Source organism: Coregonus clupeaformis, chromosome 17 (genome assembly GCF_020615455.1).
Source record: "Coregonus clupeaformis isolate EN_2021a chromosome 17, ASM2061545v1, whole genome shotgun sequence".
Taxonomy (NCBI): Eukaryota; Metazoa; Chordata; class Actinopteri; order Salmoniformes; family Salmonidae; genus Coregonus; species Coregonus clupeaformis.
In genome coordinates this window covers 67,676,633-67,699,546 of record NC_059208.1, presented here as the reverse complement: position 1 = coordinate 67,699,546, position 22,914 = coordinate 67,676,633, and the positions used below count along the sequence as shown (strand labels likewise).

Below are 22,914 nucleotides of genomic sequence, written 5' to 3'. Positions count from 1 at the left end.
CACCTAGAAGCTGTCCCTTCAGCACCACATGTCCCTGGACAGCAGATCCACACCTAGGAGCTGTCCCTTCAGAACCATACATCCCTGGAGAGCGACAAGGCAGCAGCTGCATCTACCTGTTCAGGTCCATAGAATAGGCACACATCTCTCTCTCTCTCACTCTCTCTTTCTTTCTATCTCTCTTTCATACACACATACACACACACAGATCAGCATTATCTAATTTCTTGTTGTTATCATCAGTATAACATCAACTGTTGTTTTGTTGTTTCCTCTGAAATGTGTGCAAAAGACAAACCCACACAGCAAAAACTCAGTTTTTAAGCCCTCTGCATGCATAAGATGCCTTTTTATAGCATTAGTCTAGTATTATGAAGCATGCATGAGGATCTTGTGCTATAGCATTGAATTAAAAAAAGACATACTAGTGGAGGCTGCTGAGGGGAGGACGGCTCATAATAATGGCTGGAACGGAGTATTATAGCTGGAATGGAGTGAATGGAACGGTATCAAACACATGAATATGTGTTTCATACCATTCCATTAACTCCATTCCTGCCATTATTATGAGTGGTCCTCCCCTCAGTAGTATCCATTGAAATATACTGCATATTTGGATATTGACTGCTATCCATGCAGAAGGCTGACCCAGTATCTGTGAGTTAGAGATGACGATGAGTATGACGTGTTGCTTCTCTGATGAGTATGACATCTCTTCTCTAACGCCCAGGAAGCTCCGATTCCATCTCCCATTAGACAGCTCCTCAAGCGTTATTATGTCAAAATACATTAATTACTCACCAAATATGGAGTTTCGCTGAGCAACTATTTTCATTTACTCCTGTTATGGAGGTAAGTATTTCCAAAAAAGGTTTAAATAAAATTTTACAAACAACCGAAAAAATGCCTATTCGGCACATCCAATGTGCTGTTGTAGACTTCTGACCTGTGCGCGGAAATAATGAGTGATTAGGTGTAAATAGGCTTTTTTTTTTTTGGCTTATACATTTTTATTTAGACCTTTTTGGAAGTAGCCTACATACCTGCTGTAATGGGAGTAAATTAAGATAGTTGCTCAGTGAAACTCCATATTTGGTGAGTAACGAACGTATTTTGACATTATAAGGCTTGCAGAGCTCTCTAATGGGAGTTTGAATCGGAGCTTCCTGGGCGTTAGAGAAGACACACATCATACTTATTGCCGACATCTCTAACGCACAGATACTGGGGCAGCAGAAGACTAAAGCCTAATTGTATAAAACCGTCCTGAAATTTCCACATTGTACCGTTTTCCTTCACATCATTCATCATTCTCCTTCATCAGTTTCCTCATTAAAATTATAGCCCCTAAATTTGAATATTGGCGCGACAGGGATGTAACCATCTCAGATTAGAGACGGGTGGGGGGTGGGGTGGGGGGGAGCGTGAGAGGCTACCAGCGAATTTGAATTATTTTTAGAACAGGGTCCCACAAAATAACTGTAGAGCATCCTGCCTGGTCCTTTTCCTTATGCGTGTTTTGTTTTTTTACCCTCTATTTAATTAGATTGATCAACATTCTGTTAATGCACTGCGAACATAGTGTTTTTAAAATTCATCTTGGAAATGTAATTCATGTGGGAAATATTTCTAATCACTCTATAAAAACACATTGAAGATGCAGAAATTAAACATCCAAACGCAACATAAGCAGTCTACACTCGCCCTCTGCTTCAAAATAATGTATTCGCTCGTGATTATTATAATTCCATCCACGTTAGTTTTCTCAGTCAGTCTTGGTAAAGCAGGATTCTCTCTAAATTGTATAGCGCGTGCGTAGTAGCCTTTTGTTGTCAACTTTTGCATATATTTCTCACCATGTACGGCCAAATGTATAGGTCTCGTCTGGTAGCGCCGATGATAAAACAATAGTGTGATAATGCATGTGGTATGCAGCTGACTGCAAGGTTCTGAGATTGTGACGTACGACCTGCCAAGTGTATGCTTCTCACGCGTGGTACTGTATCTTGGCAACTTCTGTCGCGCGCCTGTGTGTGTGACTGCATGTTGGGAAGGAGGGAGGGGGGCGGGTCGGGTTGATAATGAACTTGAGTCATCTCATCACGATCCTGAAAGTCTCTTTCAACTGCGATAGATGAGGGTTCCCATGCATTACTGGGAGAAAAACGGGGCCATTGTGTATTATCCATAGCCCATTAGCCGCACTTCCAAAAGGAGCCCCGTGGTGGAGAGCGGTTTAGGCCGAACATGAAACAGTGGCTGTATTTATAAGGTAGTTTCCAGGAAAATAGAAAAAAAATTAGAAGACAAAGCCATCTTTTTTCATTTATTCAAATCAACAATAAGGGGTGAGCCAGTAACTACAATGACTGTTTGGTGGATTCGCCCCCTATTGAACAAATATTCAAAGGTTTCTTTGCCCCAACCCCATGTGTGATTAACATGATAATCATGCAGCCAGCCCAGACTGCCTCCCAGAAACTCGCATTCTTGGAAGTCTGAACTTGGCTGACAGTTTAAGTGCACTGTCAAACCCATTAGACCTAACGAACGCGCTCAAGTTTGCTATGCGTGAATTGTTTTAAATAGTTGAATACAACTTGTGGACCATTATGAAATATACGATATTAATTTATGCATAAAATATATTTCATTTGGTGTTTTTTTCCATCAATAATTGTATTCATTTATCCAGGCCAATACCTTGGTTACAATTCACGACGACCACATGCATATACCCCAGTTGAATGTAGTTTTAAGCTATTTTGGTTACTTTTGGTCCAATATAGACCCCAGTATGTAGGCCTATAAGCTACTACAAGTTTGTTTGTGATGATTGCTGTGTATAGGCCAGAGACAAAACGTTTGTGAGTGTGTGTGTGTGTGTGTGTGTGTGAGAGAGAGAGAGAGAGAGAGAGAGAGAGAGAGAGAGAGAGAGAGAGAGAGAGAGAGAGAGAGAGATGCGTGCGTGTGTATGGGATGCGGGATGGGGAGGGGGTTGGAATGTTGCGACAGGTTCACATTGTCACTCCACGGACCGGTTAATTTCAGATGGTGGGGACAAGGATGTTACCGCATTGTCACAAAGGGGTGGGCTTTGGCAATGGTATATGATTTCGGACACACGAGATCCAGACCATAACCAGTCGTATAGTCAGGTTGGAAGACGAGGAGAACTCTGCCTTTTACAAGGGGGAAGACGGGGCTGTCTGTGTGGGGAAATATTGCTACTACGATAGCTGTGAAGAAACAGGAGGACCCGGTTGATTTTAAACAGATGGATGGTCCCACGCGACGTCACTATCAACCGTCGGCACGAAGCTCGAGAACCTGCAGCTGTTATTCTGAAGGTGCTCATTTCGTTTACATTGCTCTGCCCATACAGACAAGTCGGCAGTTGTGAGAGGCGCTTGACAACCCCACTAGATCCACCCTTGTCTTCTGAGGGTAAGAGTCGAACGTTATGGAATTAATTAACAATTTACAGGCCTATTTGTGACTGATGTTGCCAGCGAAATGTCTGTATACATATGGTGACTGTTGGTTCTATATTATGGGTATGCGTAATGCATTACAGGTTCGGTGCTTGGCAAGAGGGATAGTCGCAGTCAATAGGGAACTAACGTTATACAGTTGAAAGGGAAACAACGATTTGTAGATTAAATCGATATTAGTTAAATGGTCAATATCTAACGCTTGTATATTTCTAATTGTCACGAATCAGATTGGCTCTTCTCTTATCTAAGGCTAGTATGGGAAGATAGAATGTCACCAACACAATAAGTATCCCATCAGCCTTCTGTAGCCTATTGTTATCATGGAGATGCAGATATGATGAGAGTAGCATATGTGAGCGAGTGCGCATGATTCATTAGTCTATATAGGACGATGCCATTCAGGGTAAGTTTGCCTTGGGTACGGAGTTGGAAGGTCACGGTGGCTTTCTATCCGATTAAAATCGTATTCACTTGGACACATGGCTCTCTCCCTCTCTCCTCTTTTATTATCGTTTTGCTGGTGTGGTCTGCGAATGTATAGCCTACATAGGCTCACTTCGTTAAGGAGATAATGAGAGATACTTATTCATACTTGCGTGCTTTTCGTGTTTGATATTTGCAGACTTATTTGAGGCTTTGTTGGAAACCTATTTAAGATAATGTAAAACTCACAAAATACCGTGATACCGTGAGTTCCACTCACAAATCCCTTCTTATTGTGTGGTCAATGCAGTGTTTGCGCCATATGGTGATCTTCGCCTACAACCAATAGCAAAACGAAAACAGATATTACAGGCCTTCCTTAGGCTACAATGAATTAATATGATGGAATAAGACATCACTGTATATGCCTATACTCATTTTGCCAATCATGGAGGTAGACTACCAGATAGGCCTACATTCAAACTTGCCTCGTCTGACTAGGTGTCAGTTAAATCTAACCCACCTTCTTCAACACACTATATACGCTATAATGTAACTATTTTTCTGAATTATTGTTTACTGTATAGGCAGGCCTATGTCTTCGCATGTGGCTATGGCGTATTGAGTAAGGCTATCCAGACAATTCAAAAAATAATTGTTTTATATGTTTAAAATGGACTGTTAAAAGATTAGTGGTCTATTCATAAAAGGGCCAAGAGTAAAAAGCATGTAAAAAGCAAAGATGATTACATGATTACGTGAAACCAGCTGCGCGCGGACACAACACATGGGCTCGAGCAGCATGGGGATTATAGAGCAAAGCGCTTTATGGGGCCTGTTACGTAAATCATGTTTAACCTTTGTGAGGAGGGAAAAGTGGGATTTCAAACATCTCAAACATTTCAATGTTCCGTTTTCTCAAACAGACAACCTTGTAATATGAATGGTTTACCTCCCAAACAGAAGGTCAGCATCCGACTTGAGTCGTTTTCTCATGGCTATTAGTCCAATCTTTACGTCCCTTTCATAACATGCATGTAATTGGAAATAAATCGCACATTTGTCAATTGAAATGTCTGCTAGTGAGCTGTGAAGTTGTGCTCGGGCGATTATTTCCACGCGTCAACCCCCACCTCCTTGTGAAATGTGTGATTACAAGGACTGGGGTATTTTGGGACAAATTCCTGTAAATTTGATTTTGAAAGATGTTGATTAAAAACCTTTTGGATTGTGGATTGGGAGTAGTGTTGAAACGTGACGTGGTTGTATGGCCTAAAGGCATAGGCCTATATAGTTTGGTTCTATATTCAACGATTAAATTCCTAACTTAATAACATTAGGCCTATCATTAACTATTAAATGCCCATTATTATTATTACTAGTTACTAGTTAGGCCCATTAGTAATTATTATTAGGCTTGTTGTTGTTATTATTACTGTGTTAGCCTATTCTGTTCTGCATAACATGGTGTTTATGCTAAACTGAAGATGATTTGATGTTGCCAATTTAGATGTTGCTAACTTACGTGGTAGCATTGTCGCCATGCCCTGTATTATGCTGTTACAATCAAAATATAAGGGTAGTTATTGATGAGGTTACACAATGCATGGACGACATGACTGATGCAGGGTACGAATAACTATTGTTTTATAGTGGCCTATTATGGTCACCAATGGGGGTGGAACAAGACAAGTGTATTGGTGATTAGAAGCACCTGCCTGTAGGCTCCTTTAGGTGTGATTACTTGGTTTGTATTGGTTATTTGCGGCCTTGTCATTGACCATGCTTAAGACCGTTTAAATTGAACATGACACGTGAGTCAGGTATTTACGCACACACACACACACGGATTTGGGACAATGTGCGCACGCGGGAGTTGCGCGCTTGGCTCACACAGAAGCATGTGCATCTTAATGCAGTTGTGTTTATTTCCATGGCTTTCCATTTCCAATGGACAGTGATAGTTATCAACAGCCCTATAAAATATATTTTATGCCATTATGTTTTAGCTGCATCTGAATTATGAGCTTGCTTGGGTATTCTTTTCCATTTTCGACCTCTAACATCTTATTCTTTCAATTTCAGCACTTCCTCCCACAATATAAGAGGAAGTAGAATACGACGTTGCACAGGTAAACATAATATATTTAGGCTATATATATATATATATATATATATATATATATATATATATATATATATATATATATATATATATATATATATATATATATATATATATGTATGTATGTATGTATATATATATATATTTGTATTTATTTATTTATTGTTATTTTTATTTGTTTTACGGTTGATAGGCCTATAGGGTAGGCCTACACTATACGTGCTATAAACAAGTGATTTGAACAACCAGTCAGTTTGTCCCATGATAGTCTAAAATGAACTTGAATGCATCCTTAATTTGTACACCTTGGCCTCTTAGGATCACTGGAATAAGCTACAAAGACAGAGGATGTTCAAAATGCACCACACGGAATTTCAAATTCGTTTGATAGGCCTACCTGTGTAGCAGCAATCACATGACTCATGGGCAATAAATAGAGTGAGTAACTAACGAAATCACATCTGTTTCTCTTTGGGGACACTTCAAATGAGGCTTAGAAATGTACATGAGACCATAGTTCTGCATACAACGTGTTCAGTGTGTGTGTTCTTCAGATACAAATCAAATCTAATTTTTCACTATGAAAATGTCTGTCTGTCTGTCTCTCTCGCTCTCGCTCTCGCTCTCTCTCTCTCTCTCTCTCTCTCTCTCTCTCCTCACACACCACACACACGCACACACACGCGCGCACACACACACTCACACAAATTTTTTTCACTCAACTTGTATATCGAGGTATCGCCATCATTTTTACAAAGTTGATTGTAGGCCTATACGTTTAATATGTAGGCCTATATCAATATCATATTTCAAACGGCAAAATAATTTAAAGTAAGACGTAAAGGTGTCCTCAATATCTTGTCCCTAACTGTAAGTCGCTCTGGATAAGAGCGTCTGCTAAATGACGTAAATGTAAATGTCCCTGATGGCTTTGGCTTCCTCGTTGATATTTGTTCTTATAGTCGATAACACAAAATAAAGAACATCGACATCTTGAGCAGCCACACCAATCCACCCTTTCAATTATATGGATCACGAACTGGACATTCGAAAAACTTTCTAGACATCTTGGCCAAACTCCAAACGTTAATTTCTAAAACAAAAGGTGCCCTGACATTTAAAAAACGGGTTGAGGAATAGGCCTATAGCCTATTTCAAGAATCGCAGATGTTTGTATTGTTTGAATTGTCGTAGGCTACAGAATTTGTTCCAAATAGTCAGCCTTCAATTAAATAATCTTAATTTTACTTATGTGTTTGTTTAGAGTATAATAATAATCTATTAGATATATTATGAAATGCATTCTAATTTGATCCGATTAACACGAGTACTCAAAGAATATGGAATAAATATTCATTGCGTTATTTCAGAAAATACCCCTACAAACTGATCAGAAAGTGGGTTTTAGTTGTGCGTCTTCCCTATGAAAGAGTACCTTCACTTGTTCTGCCAATGGCGATGCAGTGTTCATTTCTGTAAAGAAAATACATTATATAACAAATTTATTCTCTGAACAAGATGCTTAGAAATAATGGTTTTCTGCAATCAAATTAATAGTGTAGGCATATGCAACATAAATATATTATTAGAAAATAATTTCTCAGGATTTTGTTTAATATTAACTCTTGAATTCATTCATCAAATCATCTTCATATTGGAATTATGTAACTAGATGTGGTCAAATATTGGATGGGATATTAATGTAGATACATATATGGAAGCGTTTAATTTAAATTAGGCACCGTTGCGGGCAATGCACCTACTTTGCATTACTCAGTCCTTTGGAAAAACGTTCTTAAAATCATTCACTGTAATAAAGTTTTAATTGAATCCATTTACATTTACAGTTAGTGAGTGCATCAATTTTTCATACTGGCCCCCCGTGGGAAACGAACCCACAATCCTGGCATTGCAAGCGCCATGCTCTACCAACTGAGCTACAGTGATACATTTGCAGACAAGAATCCCTGCGTCTCAGCTGCATTATAACACCACGAAACACAAATTATGTAATTATTCAGACACTTATTATTATTTGATTAAATAAATATACTAAATATAAATATGTATAATTACGGTTATTATATATAATATGCAAAATAATCATTATAATAATGAAAAATAGTAATAACACATTTCTTTTTATAAGGACCTTCACTTTGCCGAACATATTGTGAAGAAAATGTGTGTATGTTTATGGTCTCAAAATGGCTGTCTCAACATCCCTATTTAGCTGAATAATGCTTCCAATAGGCCTCTATATATACTTAAGCAATAAGGCACAAGGGGGTGTGGTATATGGCCAAAATAGCTAAGGGCTGTGATTACGCATGATGCAACGTGGAGTGCCTGGATACAGCCCTTAGCCGTGGTATATTGGCCATATACCCATTGCTATTATAAACTGGTTACCAACGTAATTAGAACAGTACAAATATTTTTGGGGTCATACTAGTGTTATATGGGCTTTCAGCCAATCAGCATTCAGGGCTCAAACCACAGGGGTTTGTAATAAGTAATAATCTAATGTCTATGAAATGCATTTCCATCAACCTATTCTTAGCTTTTAGGTAGAATTTGTTTTACGAACCTCAGAATATATAATGAATCACAAAAATTCAGATCAGGTAAGTGTACTTAACAAATTATATTAGGCCTACATAAGACAAAAACTTTTACATTAGAAACAGAGCCCTGCAAAAACATGATGTGGCCTCTGCAAAAACAAAGTGGAATGATATTGAAACCAATTCCAAACATGAAACAGAGAAGTGATGTTCAAAATTCAAAAGTGACTAACGTGAATACAGTATGTGATAACCCTAAGACATATTTCATTCTGTTAACATGTGTAGTTATATAGATAGTATATTCATGAAGAGATATTTCAATTTTTTGTTGTTTGGGGTAAATGTCTTCTGAGAATACATTGGAAATGAATCCCTAATCAATACATCATTACATGAAAGGCTTCAAATTGCAGTGTGTGTGCGTGTGTTTGTGTGTGAGGATGTGTATGTGTGTTGTTATACTGTGTGCTCCTCTATTTGCGGTTCTCATCTGGCATCATCCCTCCTTCTGGCATCATCCCTCTCTCTAGCCTCATCCCTCTCTCTGGCATCCCTCTCTCTGGCGTCATCCCTCTCTCTGGCGTCATCCCTCTTTCTGGCGTCATCCCTCTCTCTGGCGTCATCCCTCTCTCTGGCGTCATTCCTCTCATCTGGCATCATCCCTCTCATCTGGCATCATCCATCTTTCTGGCATCATCCCTCTCATCTGGCGTCATCCCTCTCATCTGGCATCATCCCTCTAATCTGGCATCATCCCTCTCATCTGGCATCATCCCTCTCATCTGGCATCATCCCTCTCATCTGGCGTCACCCCTCTCTCTCACACACTCTCTCACCCTTATGCTCATGAAACGCTCATCATTTATTTGACAGAAGCAGAACATGAAGCAACAATTATGTTCTTTGTTGAATCTGATGTGTGAGTCTGTGTTCTCTATTGATCTCCATTGATTTGAACAACAAAGTGGTACAAGCAAAAACAAACCTCCGCCATATTATTACAACAGTTGTGAATAACAGTCTAACGAAGTGGCTGTAGGTTTCTAATGTAGTGATTAATAACAGGCCATACTGATAGGCATATGCCAGTGCCATGATATTTACTAATGATTTACTATTTGATAGCAGTAGTAATTTTCTAAGTGAGTCATTGAACAAGCACACCTCGCATTCTGATAGCGGGTTGGGTGTCAGGTTGGAAGTCAAGTGAAGTTTATTTAGGACCAGTAAATGGAAGTCTTATAATGTTCAATTGATCTCTTAATTTAAAAATAGCTGTAATGATTTTGTTATAATACAGGCCTACTACAGTAGATATACTTCCGGCCACATTACACGAGTAAGCTTGTTGTCCCCTTTGACGATAGTTGATTGAAATAGAATTCACACACTTGGTTACGTGATTAGTCTCATTATTAACAACATGATTAGTCAATTAATAGACAAACAATTGGAAGAAAAGCTTGTCCTGCATAATTGATGCGGACTGGAAATCTGCAGGCTACTGTGTATTTGGTAACATTGTTTAAGATTATAGAATTCTTGTGATATTTGTTTTTCTTTGATATTGAAAGCTTTTCTCCTTCATTACAAAACCTACTGTATGTTTGTCCACACTCTCTTCACATTCAATACTTTGCCATAATAAGAGTGTGTAATTTTTTATCCTTCGTCTACAGGTGTGTGTATCCAGCCTAGCTGCTACTATTCTTCGCTGAGTGGGTCTGGGTGGGCCCGAGGGGTTGGCTGTTATCTTTGGTTATCTAGCTGTATGAGTGGTGTACATTCTTCATAAAGCTAGATAACCGAAAGTAACAAGAATCCCATTGCGCTCCCGCAAGGCCCATTTCTTGTGCCAACAAACAAAACAAAATGGCCGACGCCCGAGAGGAAGTGACTCAGGCGTTTGTGCCCAGCCAACCAATCAGAAGACTTAAAGGTACAGTATAATGTCAGACTCAATTGTCACTAAGATTAAGCTCACATGAGGATGTGTAGTAGGTATTGGGGTTATATGTGTAGGAGTTAAGAATGTATCGTAAGCTCACTTCAGAGCAAGCTTGAAATGTTGCCGATGGAACCATCCAAGAGGTACCTTTTGTATGGCTCAAACGGTTCGCATTTTGTCAAGGAGAGTGGTCACGTGTGTTGCGAAGCAGAGGATCACTGGTTTGAGTCCAGTATGGGGCAGTCAGACAGTGGAGGAAGCTAAGCTGTTCGCAGCAGACTGACCCCGTTACATACTGTATGTTGTGATTTTTTAATATATATTTTTTTAATTAAAAAACATAAAAACAGGTAGCCAAATAAGTGGTCTGTGCATTTTCTATAGGATACATTTTCTATTTTCTACATGGTGTGTTCAGGCATATAGCTTTCACAAAACATTTTGGGATGATGGTTTTAGGCTCATGGGTATCTTTTGTCAGTGTGTATTCTTGTTAAGTTTAGGCATTAACTCAGAATTCTTAAGATTAGGCATTAACTCTGAATGGTTAAAGCAGCGTTTCCCAAACTCTGACCTTGGGACCCCAAGGGGTGCACGTTTTAGTTTTTGCCCCTACACAGCTGATTAAAATGATCAAAGCTTGATGATTAGTTGATTATTTGAATCAGCTGTGTAGTACTAGGGCAAAAACCAAAACGTGCACCACTCGGGGTCCAGAAGACTGAGTTTGGTAAACGCTGGGTTAAGTTATGGGTTATGGTTTGGGATAGGCTTAAAACAAAAATAACTTTCTATCGCTGGATTTGTACATGCAACCTTTGGAACCAGAGGCAGATGCTTACTTGCATCCACCATCCCCATCTTCTACGCCTAGCAAAACCAAAGTCTACTTGAAGGTAACAGTGTTCACTGTTGCCCCTAGTGGCCGGTTTCCATGCATCTCCCAACGTCCTCCGACATGGCTGGACATCGAATACTGACTTGTATCACGGGTGACCTGCCTGACCCATCCGGCACTCCCCTCTCTAAAAACATACTCCACCCTGCTCCGTTTTCCCTCTCTCCTAAACACTCTTGTTCACACAGAGGCGTCCATCTTAGATGCTTTGACAAAAAATCAAGTACTTAGCTCACAGTTTTGCTCTAAGGAGAGGTAATGAGGCAGATTAGCTTTCCTCCCCTGGCCCTGTGTTTTTCTACCCCTGTACAAAGTGTACGGTGTCTGCTAATTTATTTGCCGTTCACTAGGACAATTTGTTCACTGATTCTTTTGTTTATTTTATTCTCTGATCAGTCAATTTCGGTTAATTCTGATTATTTTGTACGGTGAGGCTAGTTCCATTTAGTTGTTTCTTTGGTGTTCGAAAGTGTTCGAATATATAGTTTTAATTCTGGTCAAATCTGAGATTTATGTATTATAAATTAGATGTAGTTTTGTTGCCTTCAATGCCATTATGTTATAAGTGTGTCCAGCTTTTAAGGAACTGAACTGGCCCTAGCGAGTCAGAGGCCCCAAGCAAACATTTATTACTCAAGTTCCCACCCCACAACATCCCCACATAAACTGTATGCTATGGTAATCAAGCGTCAAAGTATTTGGTTTGAAGATAAAACACAATTGATTTGCAGTTATTTTACTATTTCTAGTGCTAGCCATAGCTGGACACTGCTAACTACTGTAGCATGAATTGTCCACGTAGATGGGGGTATTGTGTAACTGATCTGTAGAAAGTGACTAACTAGACCATCCCTGTTCCAAGTTCGTATACATTGGTGCCAATGGAAGATTGAATTTGATAGCTGATTGAGTTACCGTATTCATTAGATTCGATGTTTGGTGAGCTGTTTGAAATACTTGCCACAGTTCTGTAGTGTAATTCCAATTTAACGGCTGTTGGTTAAAGACTGAGATTCTAACATGGAAATAGCAATCAGCGATAGCGATTGTTTGTTGATTCGACAAACGATCTGCACTCGTCTTTTTGCTCTAGTATGGGCCACCGTACTTTCTCCTTCCACACTGCCGCCCCACGTTTCTCCTTTCTCTCTCTCTCTCTCTCTCTCTCATTCATTTCATTTTATTCTCCTCGTTTTTTCCCAGCCTGGATTCTCAGATGGTTGGTTCTGATTTGCATGCATTTGCATAATGAATGTCATTTGCATGCTCAGGGGCAGACCATACCATGAGAACGGGTATCTTGGTTATTTGTGTGTGTGTGTATGTGTGCGCGCATGTAGATGTTACGTGTGTAGAATATAGCAAATATAGTCACGTCATCTTGTTGTTCAGCCATAGTATGTATATCAAATGTTTGTATTGGTTTTTGTACACATTTTGCCAGATACATCTCCTCCCTCATATTTCTACTGTAGTAATTCTTTAAGCGTGCACGATATGTGTCAATGTATGGATGTTTGTGTGTGTGTGTGCATGTGTGTGAACCTGAGAAAGACATGCAGGCATGTCCTGCTCATTGGCCAGTAGACCTGACAATCATCTCCCTTCCTCCATACGTCCCACCCCCGCATCTCTCTGTCCTGGTAACCGTTCTGTAATGCACTGACTAAATGAAAGATACTCACTTCTCTATTACATTTACATTTACGTAATTTAGCAGACGCTCTTATCCAGAGCTTCGCTCCATCCCTCCCTCCCTCCTCCCTCCCTAGTTTGCCCCCCACAACGAGTCACAGCCCTGCTGCCACCATCTTAGAATAGGACTAGGACTGGCACAAAATGGCAGCAAGTAAAAAAAACGTAGGTAGTGTTGTTTTAGCACCCTATTCCCAATCCTGCACCTTCCACCCATCGTGCTTTTGCCCCCCCTCGCCTTCCTGCCCTATTGGCTGCCTCGAGACGGCGTTAATTACTGTCAGTGTGTTAATTGCATAGATTGCCCCGAGAGGCGTGGGGGGAGAGGGAATGTGATCTGAGTTAATCACGAAGCCACTCGATTTTTTATGTCTTTTAAGCTGGCATTCTGAGGGGCAGCTGTGGTCTTCCTCATCCTCATGCAGTGTTCGTTGTGCCCTTCCTTGCGATAAGACTGCAAATGACGTCGTTCAGCCATTTTGTGAATTCGGAACCGCTTGCGAAGAGGAATTTATTTTACCTGACTTATTTTGGCGACATAAATTCAATCAATGGAAGGCGTTTTAATTACGAGTGCATATTAATGACTTAACACTGTGGGTCTATTTGCATATGGGGCATGCAAGCATTTTATATTCGTGGAGCATGTAGATGAGGATGGTTAGATCATGTGAAAGATAACTCGCTACACACACACTGACACACACACACCTATACACACAACATGTTATCAGCACAGAGCACTGTGTATACATGCATAGACACTAGAGACACACACACACACACACAAAAACACACACACACACAAACACTGTCTACTATGACATACTATACCCTCACACAGAATATGAACAAAAAAACCTTGAGCACATGCCTTTACAAATGTCCCTAAAAGGATATTTTGTACACAGAGAGTTATTGAACATTTGATCCACGGACAGTTCTTATATTTCAAGTACAGTAACACCCATTTTTACTAGTATTTAATGTGGTCGGGTGACAGAATTGGTTTAGTCATTTTTATATTTTAGTCATTTAGCAGACACTCTTTTCCAGAGCGACTTACAGTTAGGGAGTGCATACATTTTTTCATATTGGTCCCCCGTGGGAAACGAACCCACAACCCTGGCGTTGCAAGCGCCATGCTCTACCAACTGAGCTACACGGGACTATGTCTCGAGAAGAACTACTATATGAGTTTAGAGGAAACCGATTGAAGCGGGATGCGCCAACAGACATACCGAGAATATAAAGTCACACACACACTGACGAGATGTTTTCCAATATCTGGTAGGACAATTAACACTTCTAGTAGTGTTGATCACTCTGTCCATGCCCATCGAAACTCAGGGGACCAACTTGGCAGGAGGGAAGTGGAGCAGACAGAAAGAGAAAGGAGGAAGAGTGAGAGAGAGGGGAGAGGAGTGAGGAGGAGAGAGGGGAGACAGTGAGGTCTCAATAGTGAGAGGCTTTCTTTGTGTTTCTGTGTGAGGTTTATTTTAGGGGGGGGAGTATTAAGAGGGAGGGAGAGGGGGGCCCAGCGCAGCCGACAAGCAGAGCATTGTCCTCCGTCAGTGCGGCGGCACTTGTGGCGTAACGCCATTATTTAGACCAGTGGAGGGAGAGGGGTCTGGAGACTGGCTTAAGCAAAACGCCAATTAGAGCCGGCTCGCCCTGATTAATGGAAGGGGAGGATTGGTAAACAATGCACATGGTGCTCTTGTGTAGCCAGTTCTTCACCCTCTCCTCGTCACATGAATCCCTAGTTGAGGAATTGAAGGTAAATGCATACTTTTCCCTCGCTGTCAAGTTGGCATTCAAGTAGAGTAGACACACGTACATGCACACTCACAAACATGTCATATTATCCCTTCATAATGCTAAATATCAACATTCTGATTTGTTTGGAAGCAAACCAGATATAATCAAATAAATACAATTAGAGTTGTATTTTATTGTATTAATATATTACAACATCAATATTACATTATAAATCCTTTGAAAATATTTGGATGGCGAAGTAAGAAGATAATTAGGTCATCCCACTGAAACAGTATCCCCTCAAATGTTTTGTTGGCATTACAACTTAGTGTTAATCACAGAATGTCTAATATTCGGGTCCACATTTCCATACGTCCTACTTTATTGTTTATTTAAAGCGTATGCACTGAATAATTAGCTCGCCACGTACTCCAATCAGGGGCATGCCAATGTGGGTTGCCATGGCGACCTCATCAGGGCCCCCCGCCAGCCACAAACAGGACAAAGACAAATAAAGCGTGGGAAAATACTCAGGGGCTTAGACAATGACAGTGGTGGGGCGAAGGAGACTGAGACTGGGTTGGGAATGGATGAGTGTGGGAGGGAGGTGGAGGGGGGCAGTAACTGGATGTGTCTGTTGGGATTGGGTGGTGGGTAGGGGGCAGCTTCTGTCTGGACTGTAGCTACTAGACATGCGGGTGGGGGTGGAGGTGGGGGTGGGGGGGGGGGGGGGCAAGGCATATTGCAGACCTGTCTAGCTAGGTCTGTGTGTGTGTGTGTGTGTGTGTGTGTGAGGAGGGGTGTCCAGCTGAGGACAAGTGTATCAAGTCAGAATATTAAGTATATCTCAACATAAATGACAGCTGTATTATAAAGTATATGACAGAGGTATTACTCTAAAATTACATATTTAATGTTAAGACATATGCATAGTATTAAAAGTTCCTTTGAGGTATATACCACTTCAGAAAATCCTATAGCTTAATGTAATATTACCATGGGGCTTGGGATGACTAATGCTTTTTTTGTGTGCTTTTTTTTGGTAATCTCACAATCCTCGTGGTGTTTGAGTCTCTTCACATGACCCATTTCTAGGGTTGGTAGAACCTTAGCCCTGGCCCCATTCCAATCCAATACCAATCTTCCCTTCTATAGGCCCTTGACGAGTTGTCTTAGGAGAACGGAAAGACTAGGTTCATGTAGGCCTACGTAAGTGATGTAATATGGACGGATGCTCCACCTAAACTATACCAGATGGCTAGGTGGAGTTGGCACCATAATACAATCCTTGTAGTAGATCCACTCACACACAGAGGGTGTCCATGAAAGGGAGCAAATTCTTGGCTCAAATTGAATCCATTCTAACCAAAAAACTCCCTCTGCTTCACCCTACTACTGCAAGCTTGCCTGTTAGGAGCACGTTTTAACCTCTGCCCTTCAATCCACCTAGGTGACCCATCACATTGAAGTTATGATGTCAAAGCCAGTCATCTGGTTCCGTCTCACTTTGAAGTCCACCACCTGCCGACGGCCACCCCACCTCACTAATGGTGACGTCCATTTCCGAACGTAATGGTGCCCACCTGACCTAAATGGAACCGGATTGGCTCCTCTTCTATTTTTCCGGCCCCAATGTTTAAACCTGAAGCACTTTGAGGACATTGAAGGATCTCCTTTTAGTTTGGGTGAACTTTGGCCACATGCCTGGACTGAACATGGGGTAATGTACTTTTGGGTCATGGATACCAATGGATACTCAACCACAGTTGCATCTGTGGGCCTAACCCCCAGACTGTCTTCTGAACTTCTGGATATACCAATCAAAGTAAAAGTTGAAATGGACTACTGTGAACTGGTGTCTCTCTGTCCTCCCACAACTAACTGACTGGATACATGGACAGAAATGGACAGATCTGCGCTAAACAGCCGGATGTGAACCATGATAGTTGAGAAGAACATAGCCTATACACATATTGAAGTATACTGGACTGCCGTATTGAACGCCGATGAGTCCGAATGGTAGACATACAGACCTTGAAGTGGAGTTGTTGTTCTGGAGCCGGAGTATGCCATTCGACACAGAGGGCATAGACCACTAGCCCCTTGTTTATGGACGAGTACTGCATGAGGGTTTTTGTGAAGAGTGTGAGAGGTGTGTGTTCTGTTCTCGGATTGTAAGCAACACACACACACCACAAATCATAGTAAAGGTCTTGTAAACTGCTTATGGTTAATGGACATTGGATTTATCATGTGCTTATGCTACCTGGGAAAAAATTTATTTGACACTGGAGGAGGCTATATGGTTTAGTGGTAGAATCCCACTGCACCACTGATTTTATTATCAAGGGGAGGTTACAAATTGTCAAACAAGTATCTGATATTGGACACACCACATAGTATTCAGATAATGTGTGTATAGATAGAACACATACAATTAATAAAAATTAAAACATAGACATGTGCTAATTGAGTGATTTAAACAATTGTGGTATACAAATCAGAGTAGGACGATGACTTATATTTGGTATTAGGTTTATATAATGGCTATGAATACTAGTTTAGTTAGAATTTCTCTATTATTCTGAAAATGTGTAAATGTGCTAATTTTGTGTGTATCTTATTTATATGCATCTTTTTAAATCTATGCAAATTAATCAACAAACTATTTTATCATTTGCTTATGAGGATCATTCAAATTCTCAGAGGGTTTAGATTTTTTCCCAGAAAATCTGTTAAATACTGTAGGGTGATGTGAGAGATTAGAAATTAAAGTGCAACATAGAAAGGTTTCTGCACTCTGGTCCAGACTAAAATATGTTGGGATTTTACACCGTTTTTCTCAACTGATTTGATACATTTTTAAACAAATGTATCAATATCAAAATATAAACATTGAAATGTATAATTTACTTAACTGTGCTGGGACATCTATAAATCTTCAGATTGGATCTAATGGATTGACTACAAAGTTGCATATACATTTTTCCATACAACTCCAATTATTTCTGGATTTCATGTGAACATTTTTACTCTATGCAACTTTTACTCTATGCAACTTTTACATTTTGTAACTTTTTGCAGCTTTTTGTAATCAATAATGTGACTATCATTGGGAGCAACTGCAATTCATATGTTGATTTATGTCATTTTGAGGATTAACTTCCACAATGTTGAAAATGTTTCATATGTTTGCAATGGCTGTATGATAAATATGTTTGATAGTGTGATGTACTGTATGGTTTAACAACAATGTGTACTCTACATGAACAACACATATGCACTATTTGAGCAAGTATGCAATATGCTATAGTCTAGAAATACTGTATATGTAGTGGGTTACTGTGCAATTTGTTGTGAGGATTGTGCAATCAGAGTGAATGTGGGCTCTACATGAGGAGTTTAAACTAAACAGTCAGAGTGAAGTATGTGTAGAAGTATGTATCATGAAGAAAGAAAGAGTGTAATTGATGGAATGGGTGCACTATATGAAATGTATGCAATGTGTATGGAGGAAGTATGCACTATGTTGAGGTTGAATGCAATGTTTTAATGACAATGTTGGATTTGAAAGAGATGTTTGCATGAGTGCCCTATGTCCCACAAATTCATAGCCTATGTTAGCCATGTTTGCACATGACCTCTGAATCCTGACCGTATGGGACTGATTCATTGTTGTACCATGGACTGTGTACTATGCAGGATTAGTTTACAAAATCAATAAATGTTTACATTGAAAAAAGAAAAAATGAAAAATGTCTATCTGGAATTTCAATCAATCTATCTATTCAGTTTGTTTTTAATTTAATCAATTCACAGTTCAGCGTAAGTTTGCATTGAGAATTCATAAATGTGGAGAATAGTATATATTAGTATTTCTTCAGTAAGGAAGTTACCTGGAGTATTTCTTCATTAAGGAAGTTAGCTGGAGTGACAGTATTCCAAGATCTAGGGCCTGGAGCATATACTGTATGAAATAAATAGTACATTATAGTAAAAAAAAAAAACTGAACATCTTAATGAGAATCACCATTATCTTCATTGTAACCTTATCAGGTTTCTACAGTAGATTACACTTGTTCTTCAGCAGGCCTATGGTTGCTGTCAAATTGAGGGACAGTTTTAGTGTCAACCAAAGAGCCATGTGTTCAGACGGGAACATAAGCACATAGACAAATTATCAATGTCTACACAGTTGCACAATTTCAGAGTAACCGGGGGCCGCATCTGGGCAATATGTGGGACATCGCAACATGGCCGCTCGTAAGGCAGCACGGGCCAGTGGAACAGCTGCTAGGTTATCATCAGAACTTAGCAAAGCAGAGTCATTTTACAGGCAGTTCTTTTGTGTCAATAATTGGCTACCAATTTAACGGCTTGTATATCCAGCTAAGATGCAGAGGTACTTGAAAGTTGAAGCGGAAGTAGTGTAGCAATACTATTGGAGAATCTCAATTGCATTTCCTTGAATCTGACCTTCTCATCCAACAGGTTTTGAGAAGGAGGCGAGGAGAGAGGACACGAGAAATCAAGGAAACTCGATTCTCCCACTGTCCACTTCCAAGAAACTTGACTCAATGCAGACTTTGATTAGTGCGCTCGCCTGAGGAGCACAGGGTTACCGTTTTGATCCTAGCCAGATCCAACTGTCCTTTGACTTTACGACAATACATTACGAGTGCTTCAATAGTTCCCTCTATCATTAACACAATCATAGAAAGTGTTACTGTCATGTTGCCAAAAGCACTTCAACCAACTTGTTGAAAATTTGACACTTTATGGACTTCTGTGTCTTACTGTTTATATGCCAAGATATACTATATGGTGGATAACATGAAAGTTCAATATTTTGTTTTGTTTTGTCTTTGACGATTTTAACAAGGATGATTTATTCCATTCTCATCTGGACCATTTTTGGGGAAAGTCATCACCAAGTAATAACTTGACAGGTACGTCTGAAGTCAGTCTTGGGGACTTAGCATTATCTTGAGACAGCAGAAAGTTAGGGGAACATTCTGATTTGAAAAGAGTCAAAAACAAAAGGACATGTCTGGGAGCCAAGTAGTGGGAATGCCGCCCAAGGGCCCGATTAGCATTACAAAACGCACGTCCCTGTAGGTTGTCTACTACAGGAGTCTCCCAGGACTGAAGAAGGGGGTGGGTTGGAAGATGGAGGGGGTTTAGAGAAGGGCAGACGGGAGATGGTGAGCAGACAGCTCCACAAAAGGAGGCTGAGTATTGGGGAGAAGGGGGGGTTGACGGTAGACTGAGGAAAACATGGGATCTCTAGGGGACCGAGACAGGGTCAAGTTCAAGGGCACAGTGCCTTGCAAAAGTATTCATCCCCCTTGGCGTTTTTCCTATTTTGTTGCATTACAACCTGTAATTTAAATGGATTTTTATTTGGATTTCATGTAATTGACATACACAAAATAGTCCAAATTTGTGAAGTGAAATGAAAAGAATTACTTGTTTCAAAAAATTCTAAAAAATAAATAGCGGAAAAGTGGTGTGTGCATACAGAAGGGAGAACAAGTATTTGATACACTGCTGATTTTGCAGGTTTTCCTACTTACAAAGCATGTAGAGGTCTGTAATTTTTATCATAGGTACACTTCAACTATGAGAGACGGAATCTAAAACAAAAATCTAGAAAATCACATTGTATGATTTTTAAGTAATTCATTTGCATTTTATTGCATGACATAAGTATTTGATCACCTACCAACCAGTAAGAATTCCGTCTCTCACAGACCTGTTAGTTTTTCTTTAAGAAGCCCTCCTGTTCTCCACTCATTACCTGTATTAACTGCACCTGTTTGAACTTGTTACCTGTATAAAAGACACCTGTCCACACACTCAATCAAACAGACTCCAACCTCTCCACAATGGCCAAGACCAGAGAGCTGTGTAAGGACATCAGGGATAAAATTGTAGACCTGCACAATGCTGTGATGGGCTACAGGACAATAGGCAAGCAGCTTGGTGAGAAGGCAACAACAGTTGGCGCAATTATTGGAAAATGGAAGAAGTTCAAGATGACGGTCAATCACCCTCGGTCTGGGGCTCCATGCAAGATCTCACCTCGTGGGGAATCAATGAACATGAGGAAGGTGAGGGATCAGCCCAGAACTACACGGCAGGACCTGGTCAATGACCTGAAGAGAGCTGGGACCACAGTCTCAAAGAAAACCATTAGTAACACACTATGCCGTCATGGATTAAAATCCTGCAGCACACACAAGGTCCCCCTGCTCAAGCCAGCGCATGTCCAGGCCCGTCTGAAGTTTGCCAATGACCATCTGGATGATCCAGAGCAGGAATGGGAGAAGGTCATGTGGTCTGATGAGACAAAAATATAGCTTTTTGGTCTAAACTCCTCTCGCCGTGTTTGGAGGAAGAAGAAGGATGAGTACAACCCCAAGAACACCATCCCAACCGTGAAGCATGGAGGTGGAAACATCATTCTTTGGGGATGCTTTTCTGCAAAGGGGACAGGATGACTGCACCGTATTGAGGGGAGGATGGATGGGGCCATGTATCGCGAGATCTTGGCCAACAACCTCCCTCCCTCAGTAAGAGCATTGAAGATGGGTCGTGGCTGGGTCTTCCAGCATGACAACGACCCGAAACACACAGCCAGGGCAACTAAGGAGTGGCTTCGTAAGAAGCATCTCAAGGTCCTGGAGTGGCCTAGCCAGTCTCCAGACCTGAACCCAATAGAAAATCTTTGGAGGGAGCTGAAAGTCCGTATTGCCCAGCGATAGCCCCGAAACCTGAAGGATCTGGAGAAGGTCTGTATGGAGGAGTGGGCCAAAATCCTGCTGCAGTGTGTGCAAACCTGGTCAAGACCTACAGGAAACATATGATCTCTGTAATTGCAAACAAAGGTTTCTGTACCAAATATTAAGTTCTGCTTTTCTGATGTATCAAATACTTATGTCATGCAATAAAATGCAAATTAATTACTTAAAAATCATACAATGTGATTTTCTGGATTTTTGTTTTAGATTCCGTCTCTCACAGTTGAAGTGTACCTATGATAAAAATGACAGACCTCTACATGCTTTGTAAGTAGGAAAACCTGCAAAATCGGCAGTGTATCAAATACTTGTTCTCCCCACTGTATGTATTCACCCCCTTTGCTATGAAGCCCCTAAGTAAGATCTGGTGCAACCAATTACCTTCAGAAGTCACATATTTGTTAAATAAAGTCCACCTGTGTGCAATCTAAATGTCCCATGATCTGTCACATGATCTCAGTATATATACACCTGTTCTGAAAGGCCCCAGAGTCTGCAACACCACTATGCAAGGGGCACCACCAAGTAAGCGGCACCATGAAGACCAAGGAGCTCTCCAAACAGGTCTGGGACAAAGTTGTGGAGAAGTACAGATCAGGGGTTGGTTATAAAAAAATATGAGAAACTTTGAACATCCCACAGAGCACCATTAAATCCATTATTAAAAAATTGAAAGAATATGGCACCACAACAAACCTGCCAAGAGAGGGTCACCCACCAAATCTCATGGACCAGGCATTAATCAGAGAGGCAACAAAGAGACCAAAGATAACCCTGAAGAAGCTGCAAAACTCTACAGCGGAGATTGGAGTATCTGTCCATAGGACCACTTTAAGCCGTACACTCCACAGAGCTGGGCTTTATGGAAGAGTGGCCAGAAAAAAGCCATTGCTTGAAGAAAAAAATAAGCAAATACGTTTGGTGTTCGCCAAAAGGCATGTGGGAGACTCCCCAAACATTTGGAAGAAGATACTCTGGTCAGATAAGACTACAATTGAGCTTTTTGGCCATCAAGGAAAACGCTATGTCTGGCGCAAACCCAACACCTCTCATCACCCCGAGAACAACATCCCCACAGTGAAGCATGGTGGTGGCAGCATCATGCTGTGGGGATGTTTTTCATCGGCAGGGACTGGGAAACTGGTCAGAACTGAAGGAATGATGGATGGCGTTAAATACAGGGAAATCCTTGAG

General features: G+C 40.6%; 1 long non-coding RNA gene across 1 annotated transcript; it reads left to right on the top strand.

The window, feature by feature from the left end:
- Positions 1–3,065: 3,065 nt before the first annotated feature.
- Positions 3,066–18,185, top strand: LOC123492884. Its single transcript, XR_006661916.1, has 4 exons — positions 3,066–3,447; positions 6,006–6,052; positions 10,295–10,554; positions 16,368–18,185. It is a non-coding gene; the product is annotated as an uncharacterized LOC123492884 (long non-coding RNA).
- The last annotated feature ends 4,729 nt before the right edge of the window (positions 18,186–22,914 follow it).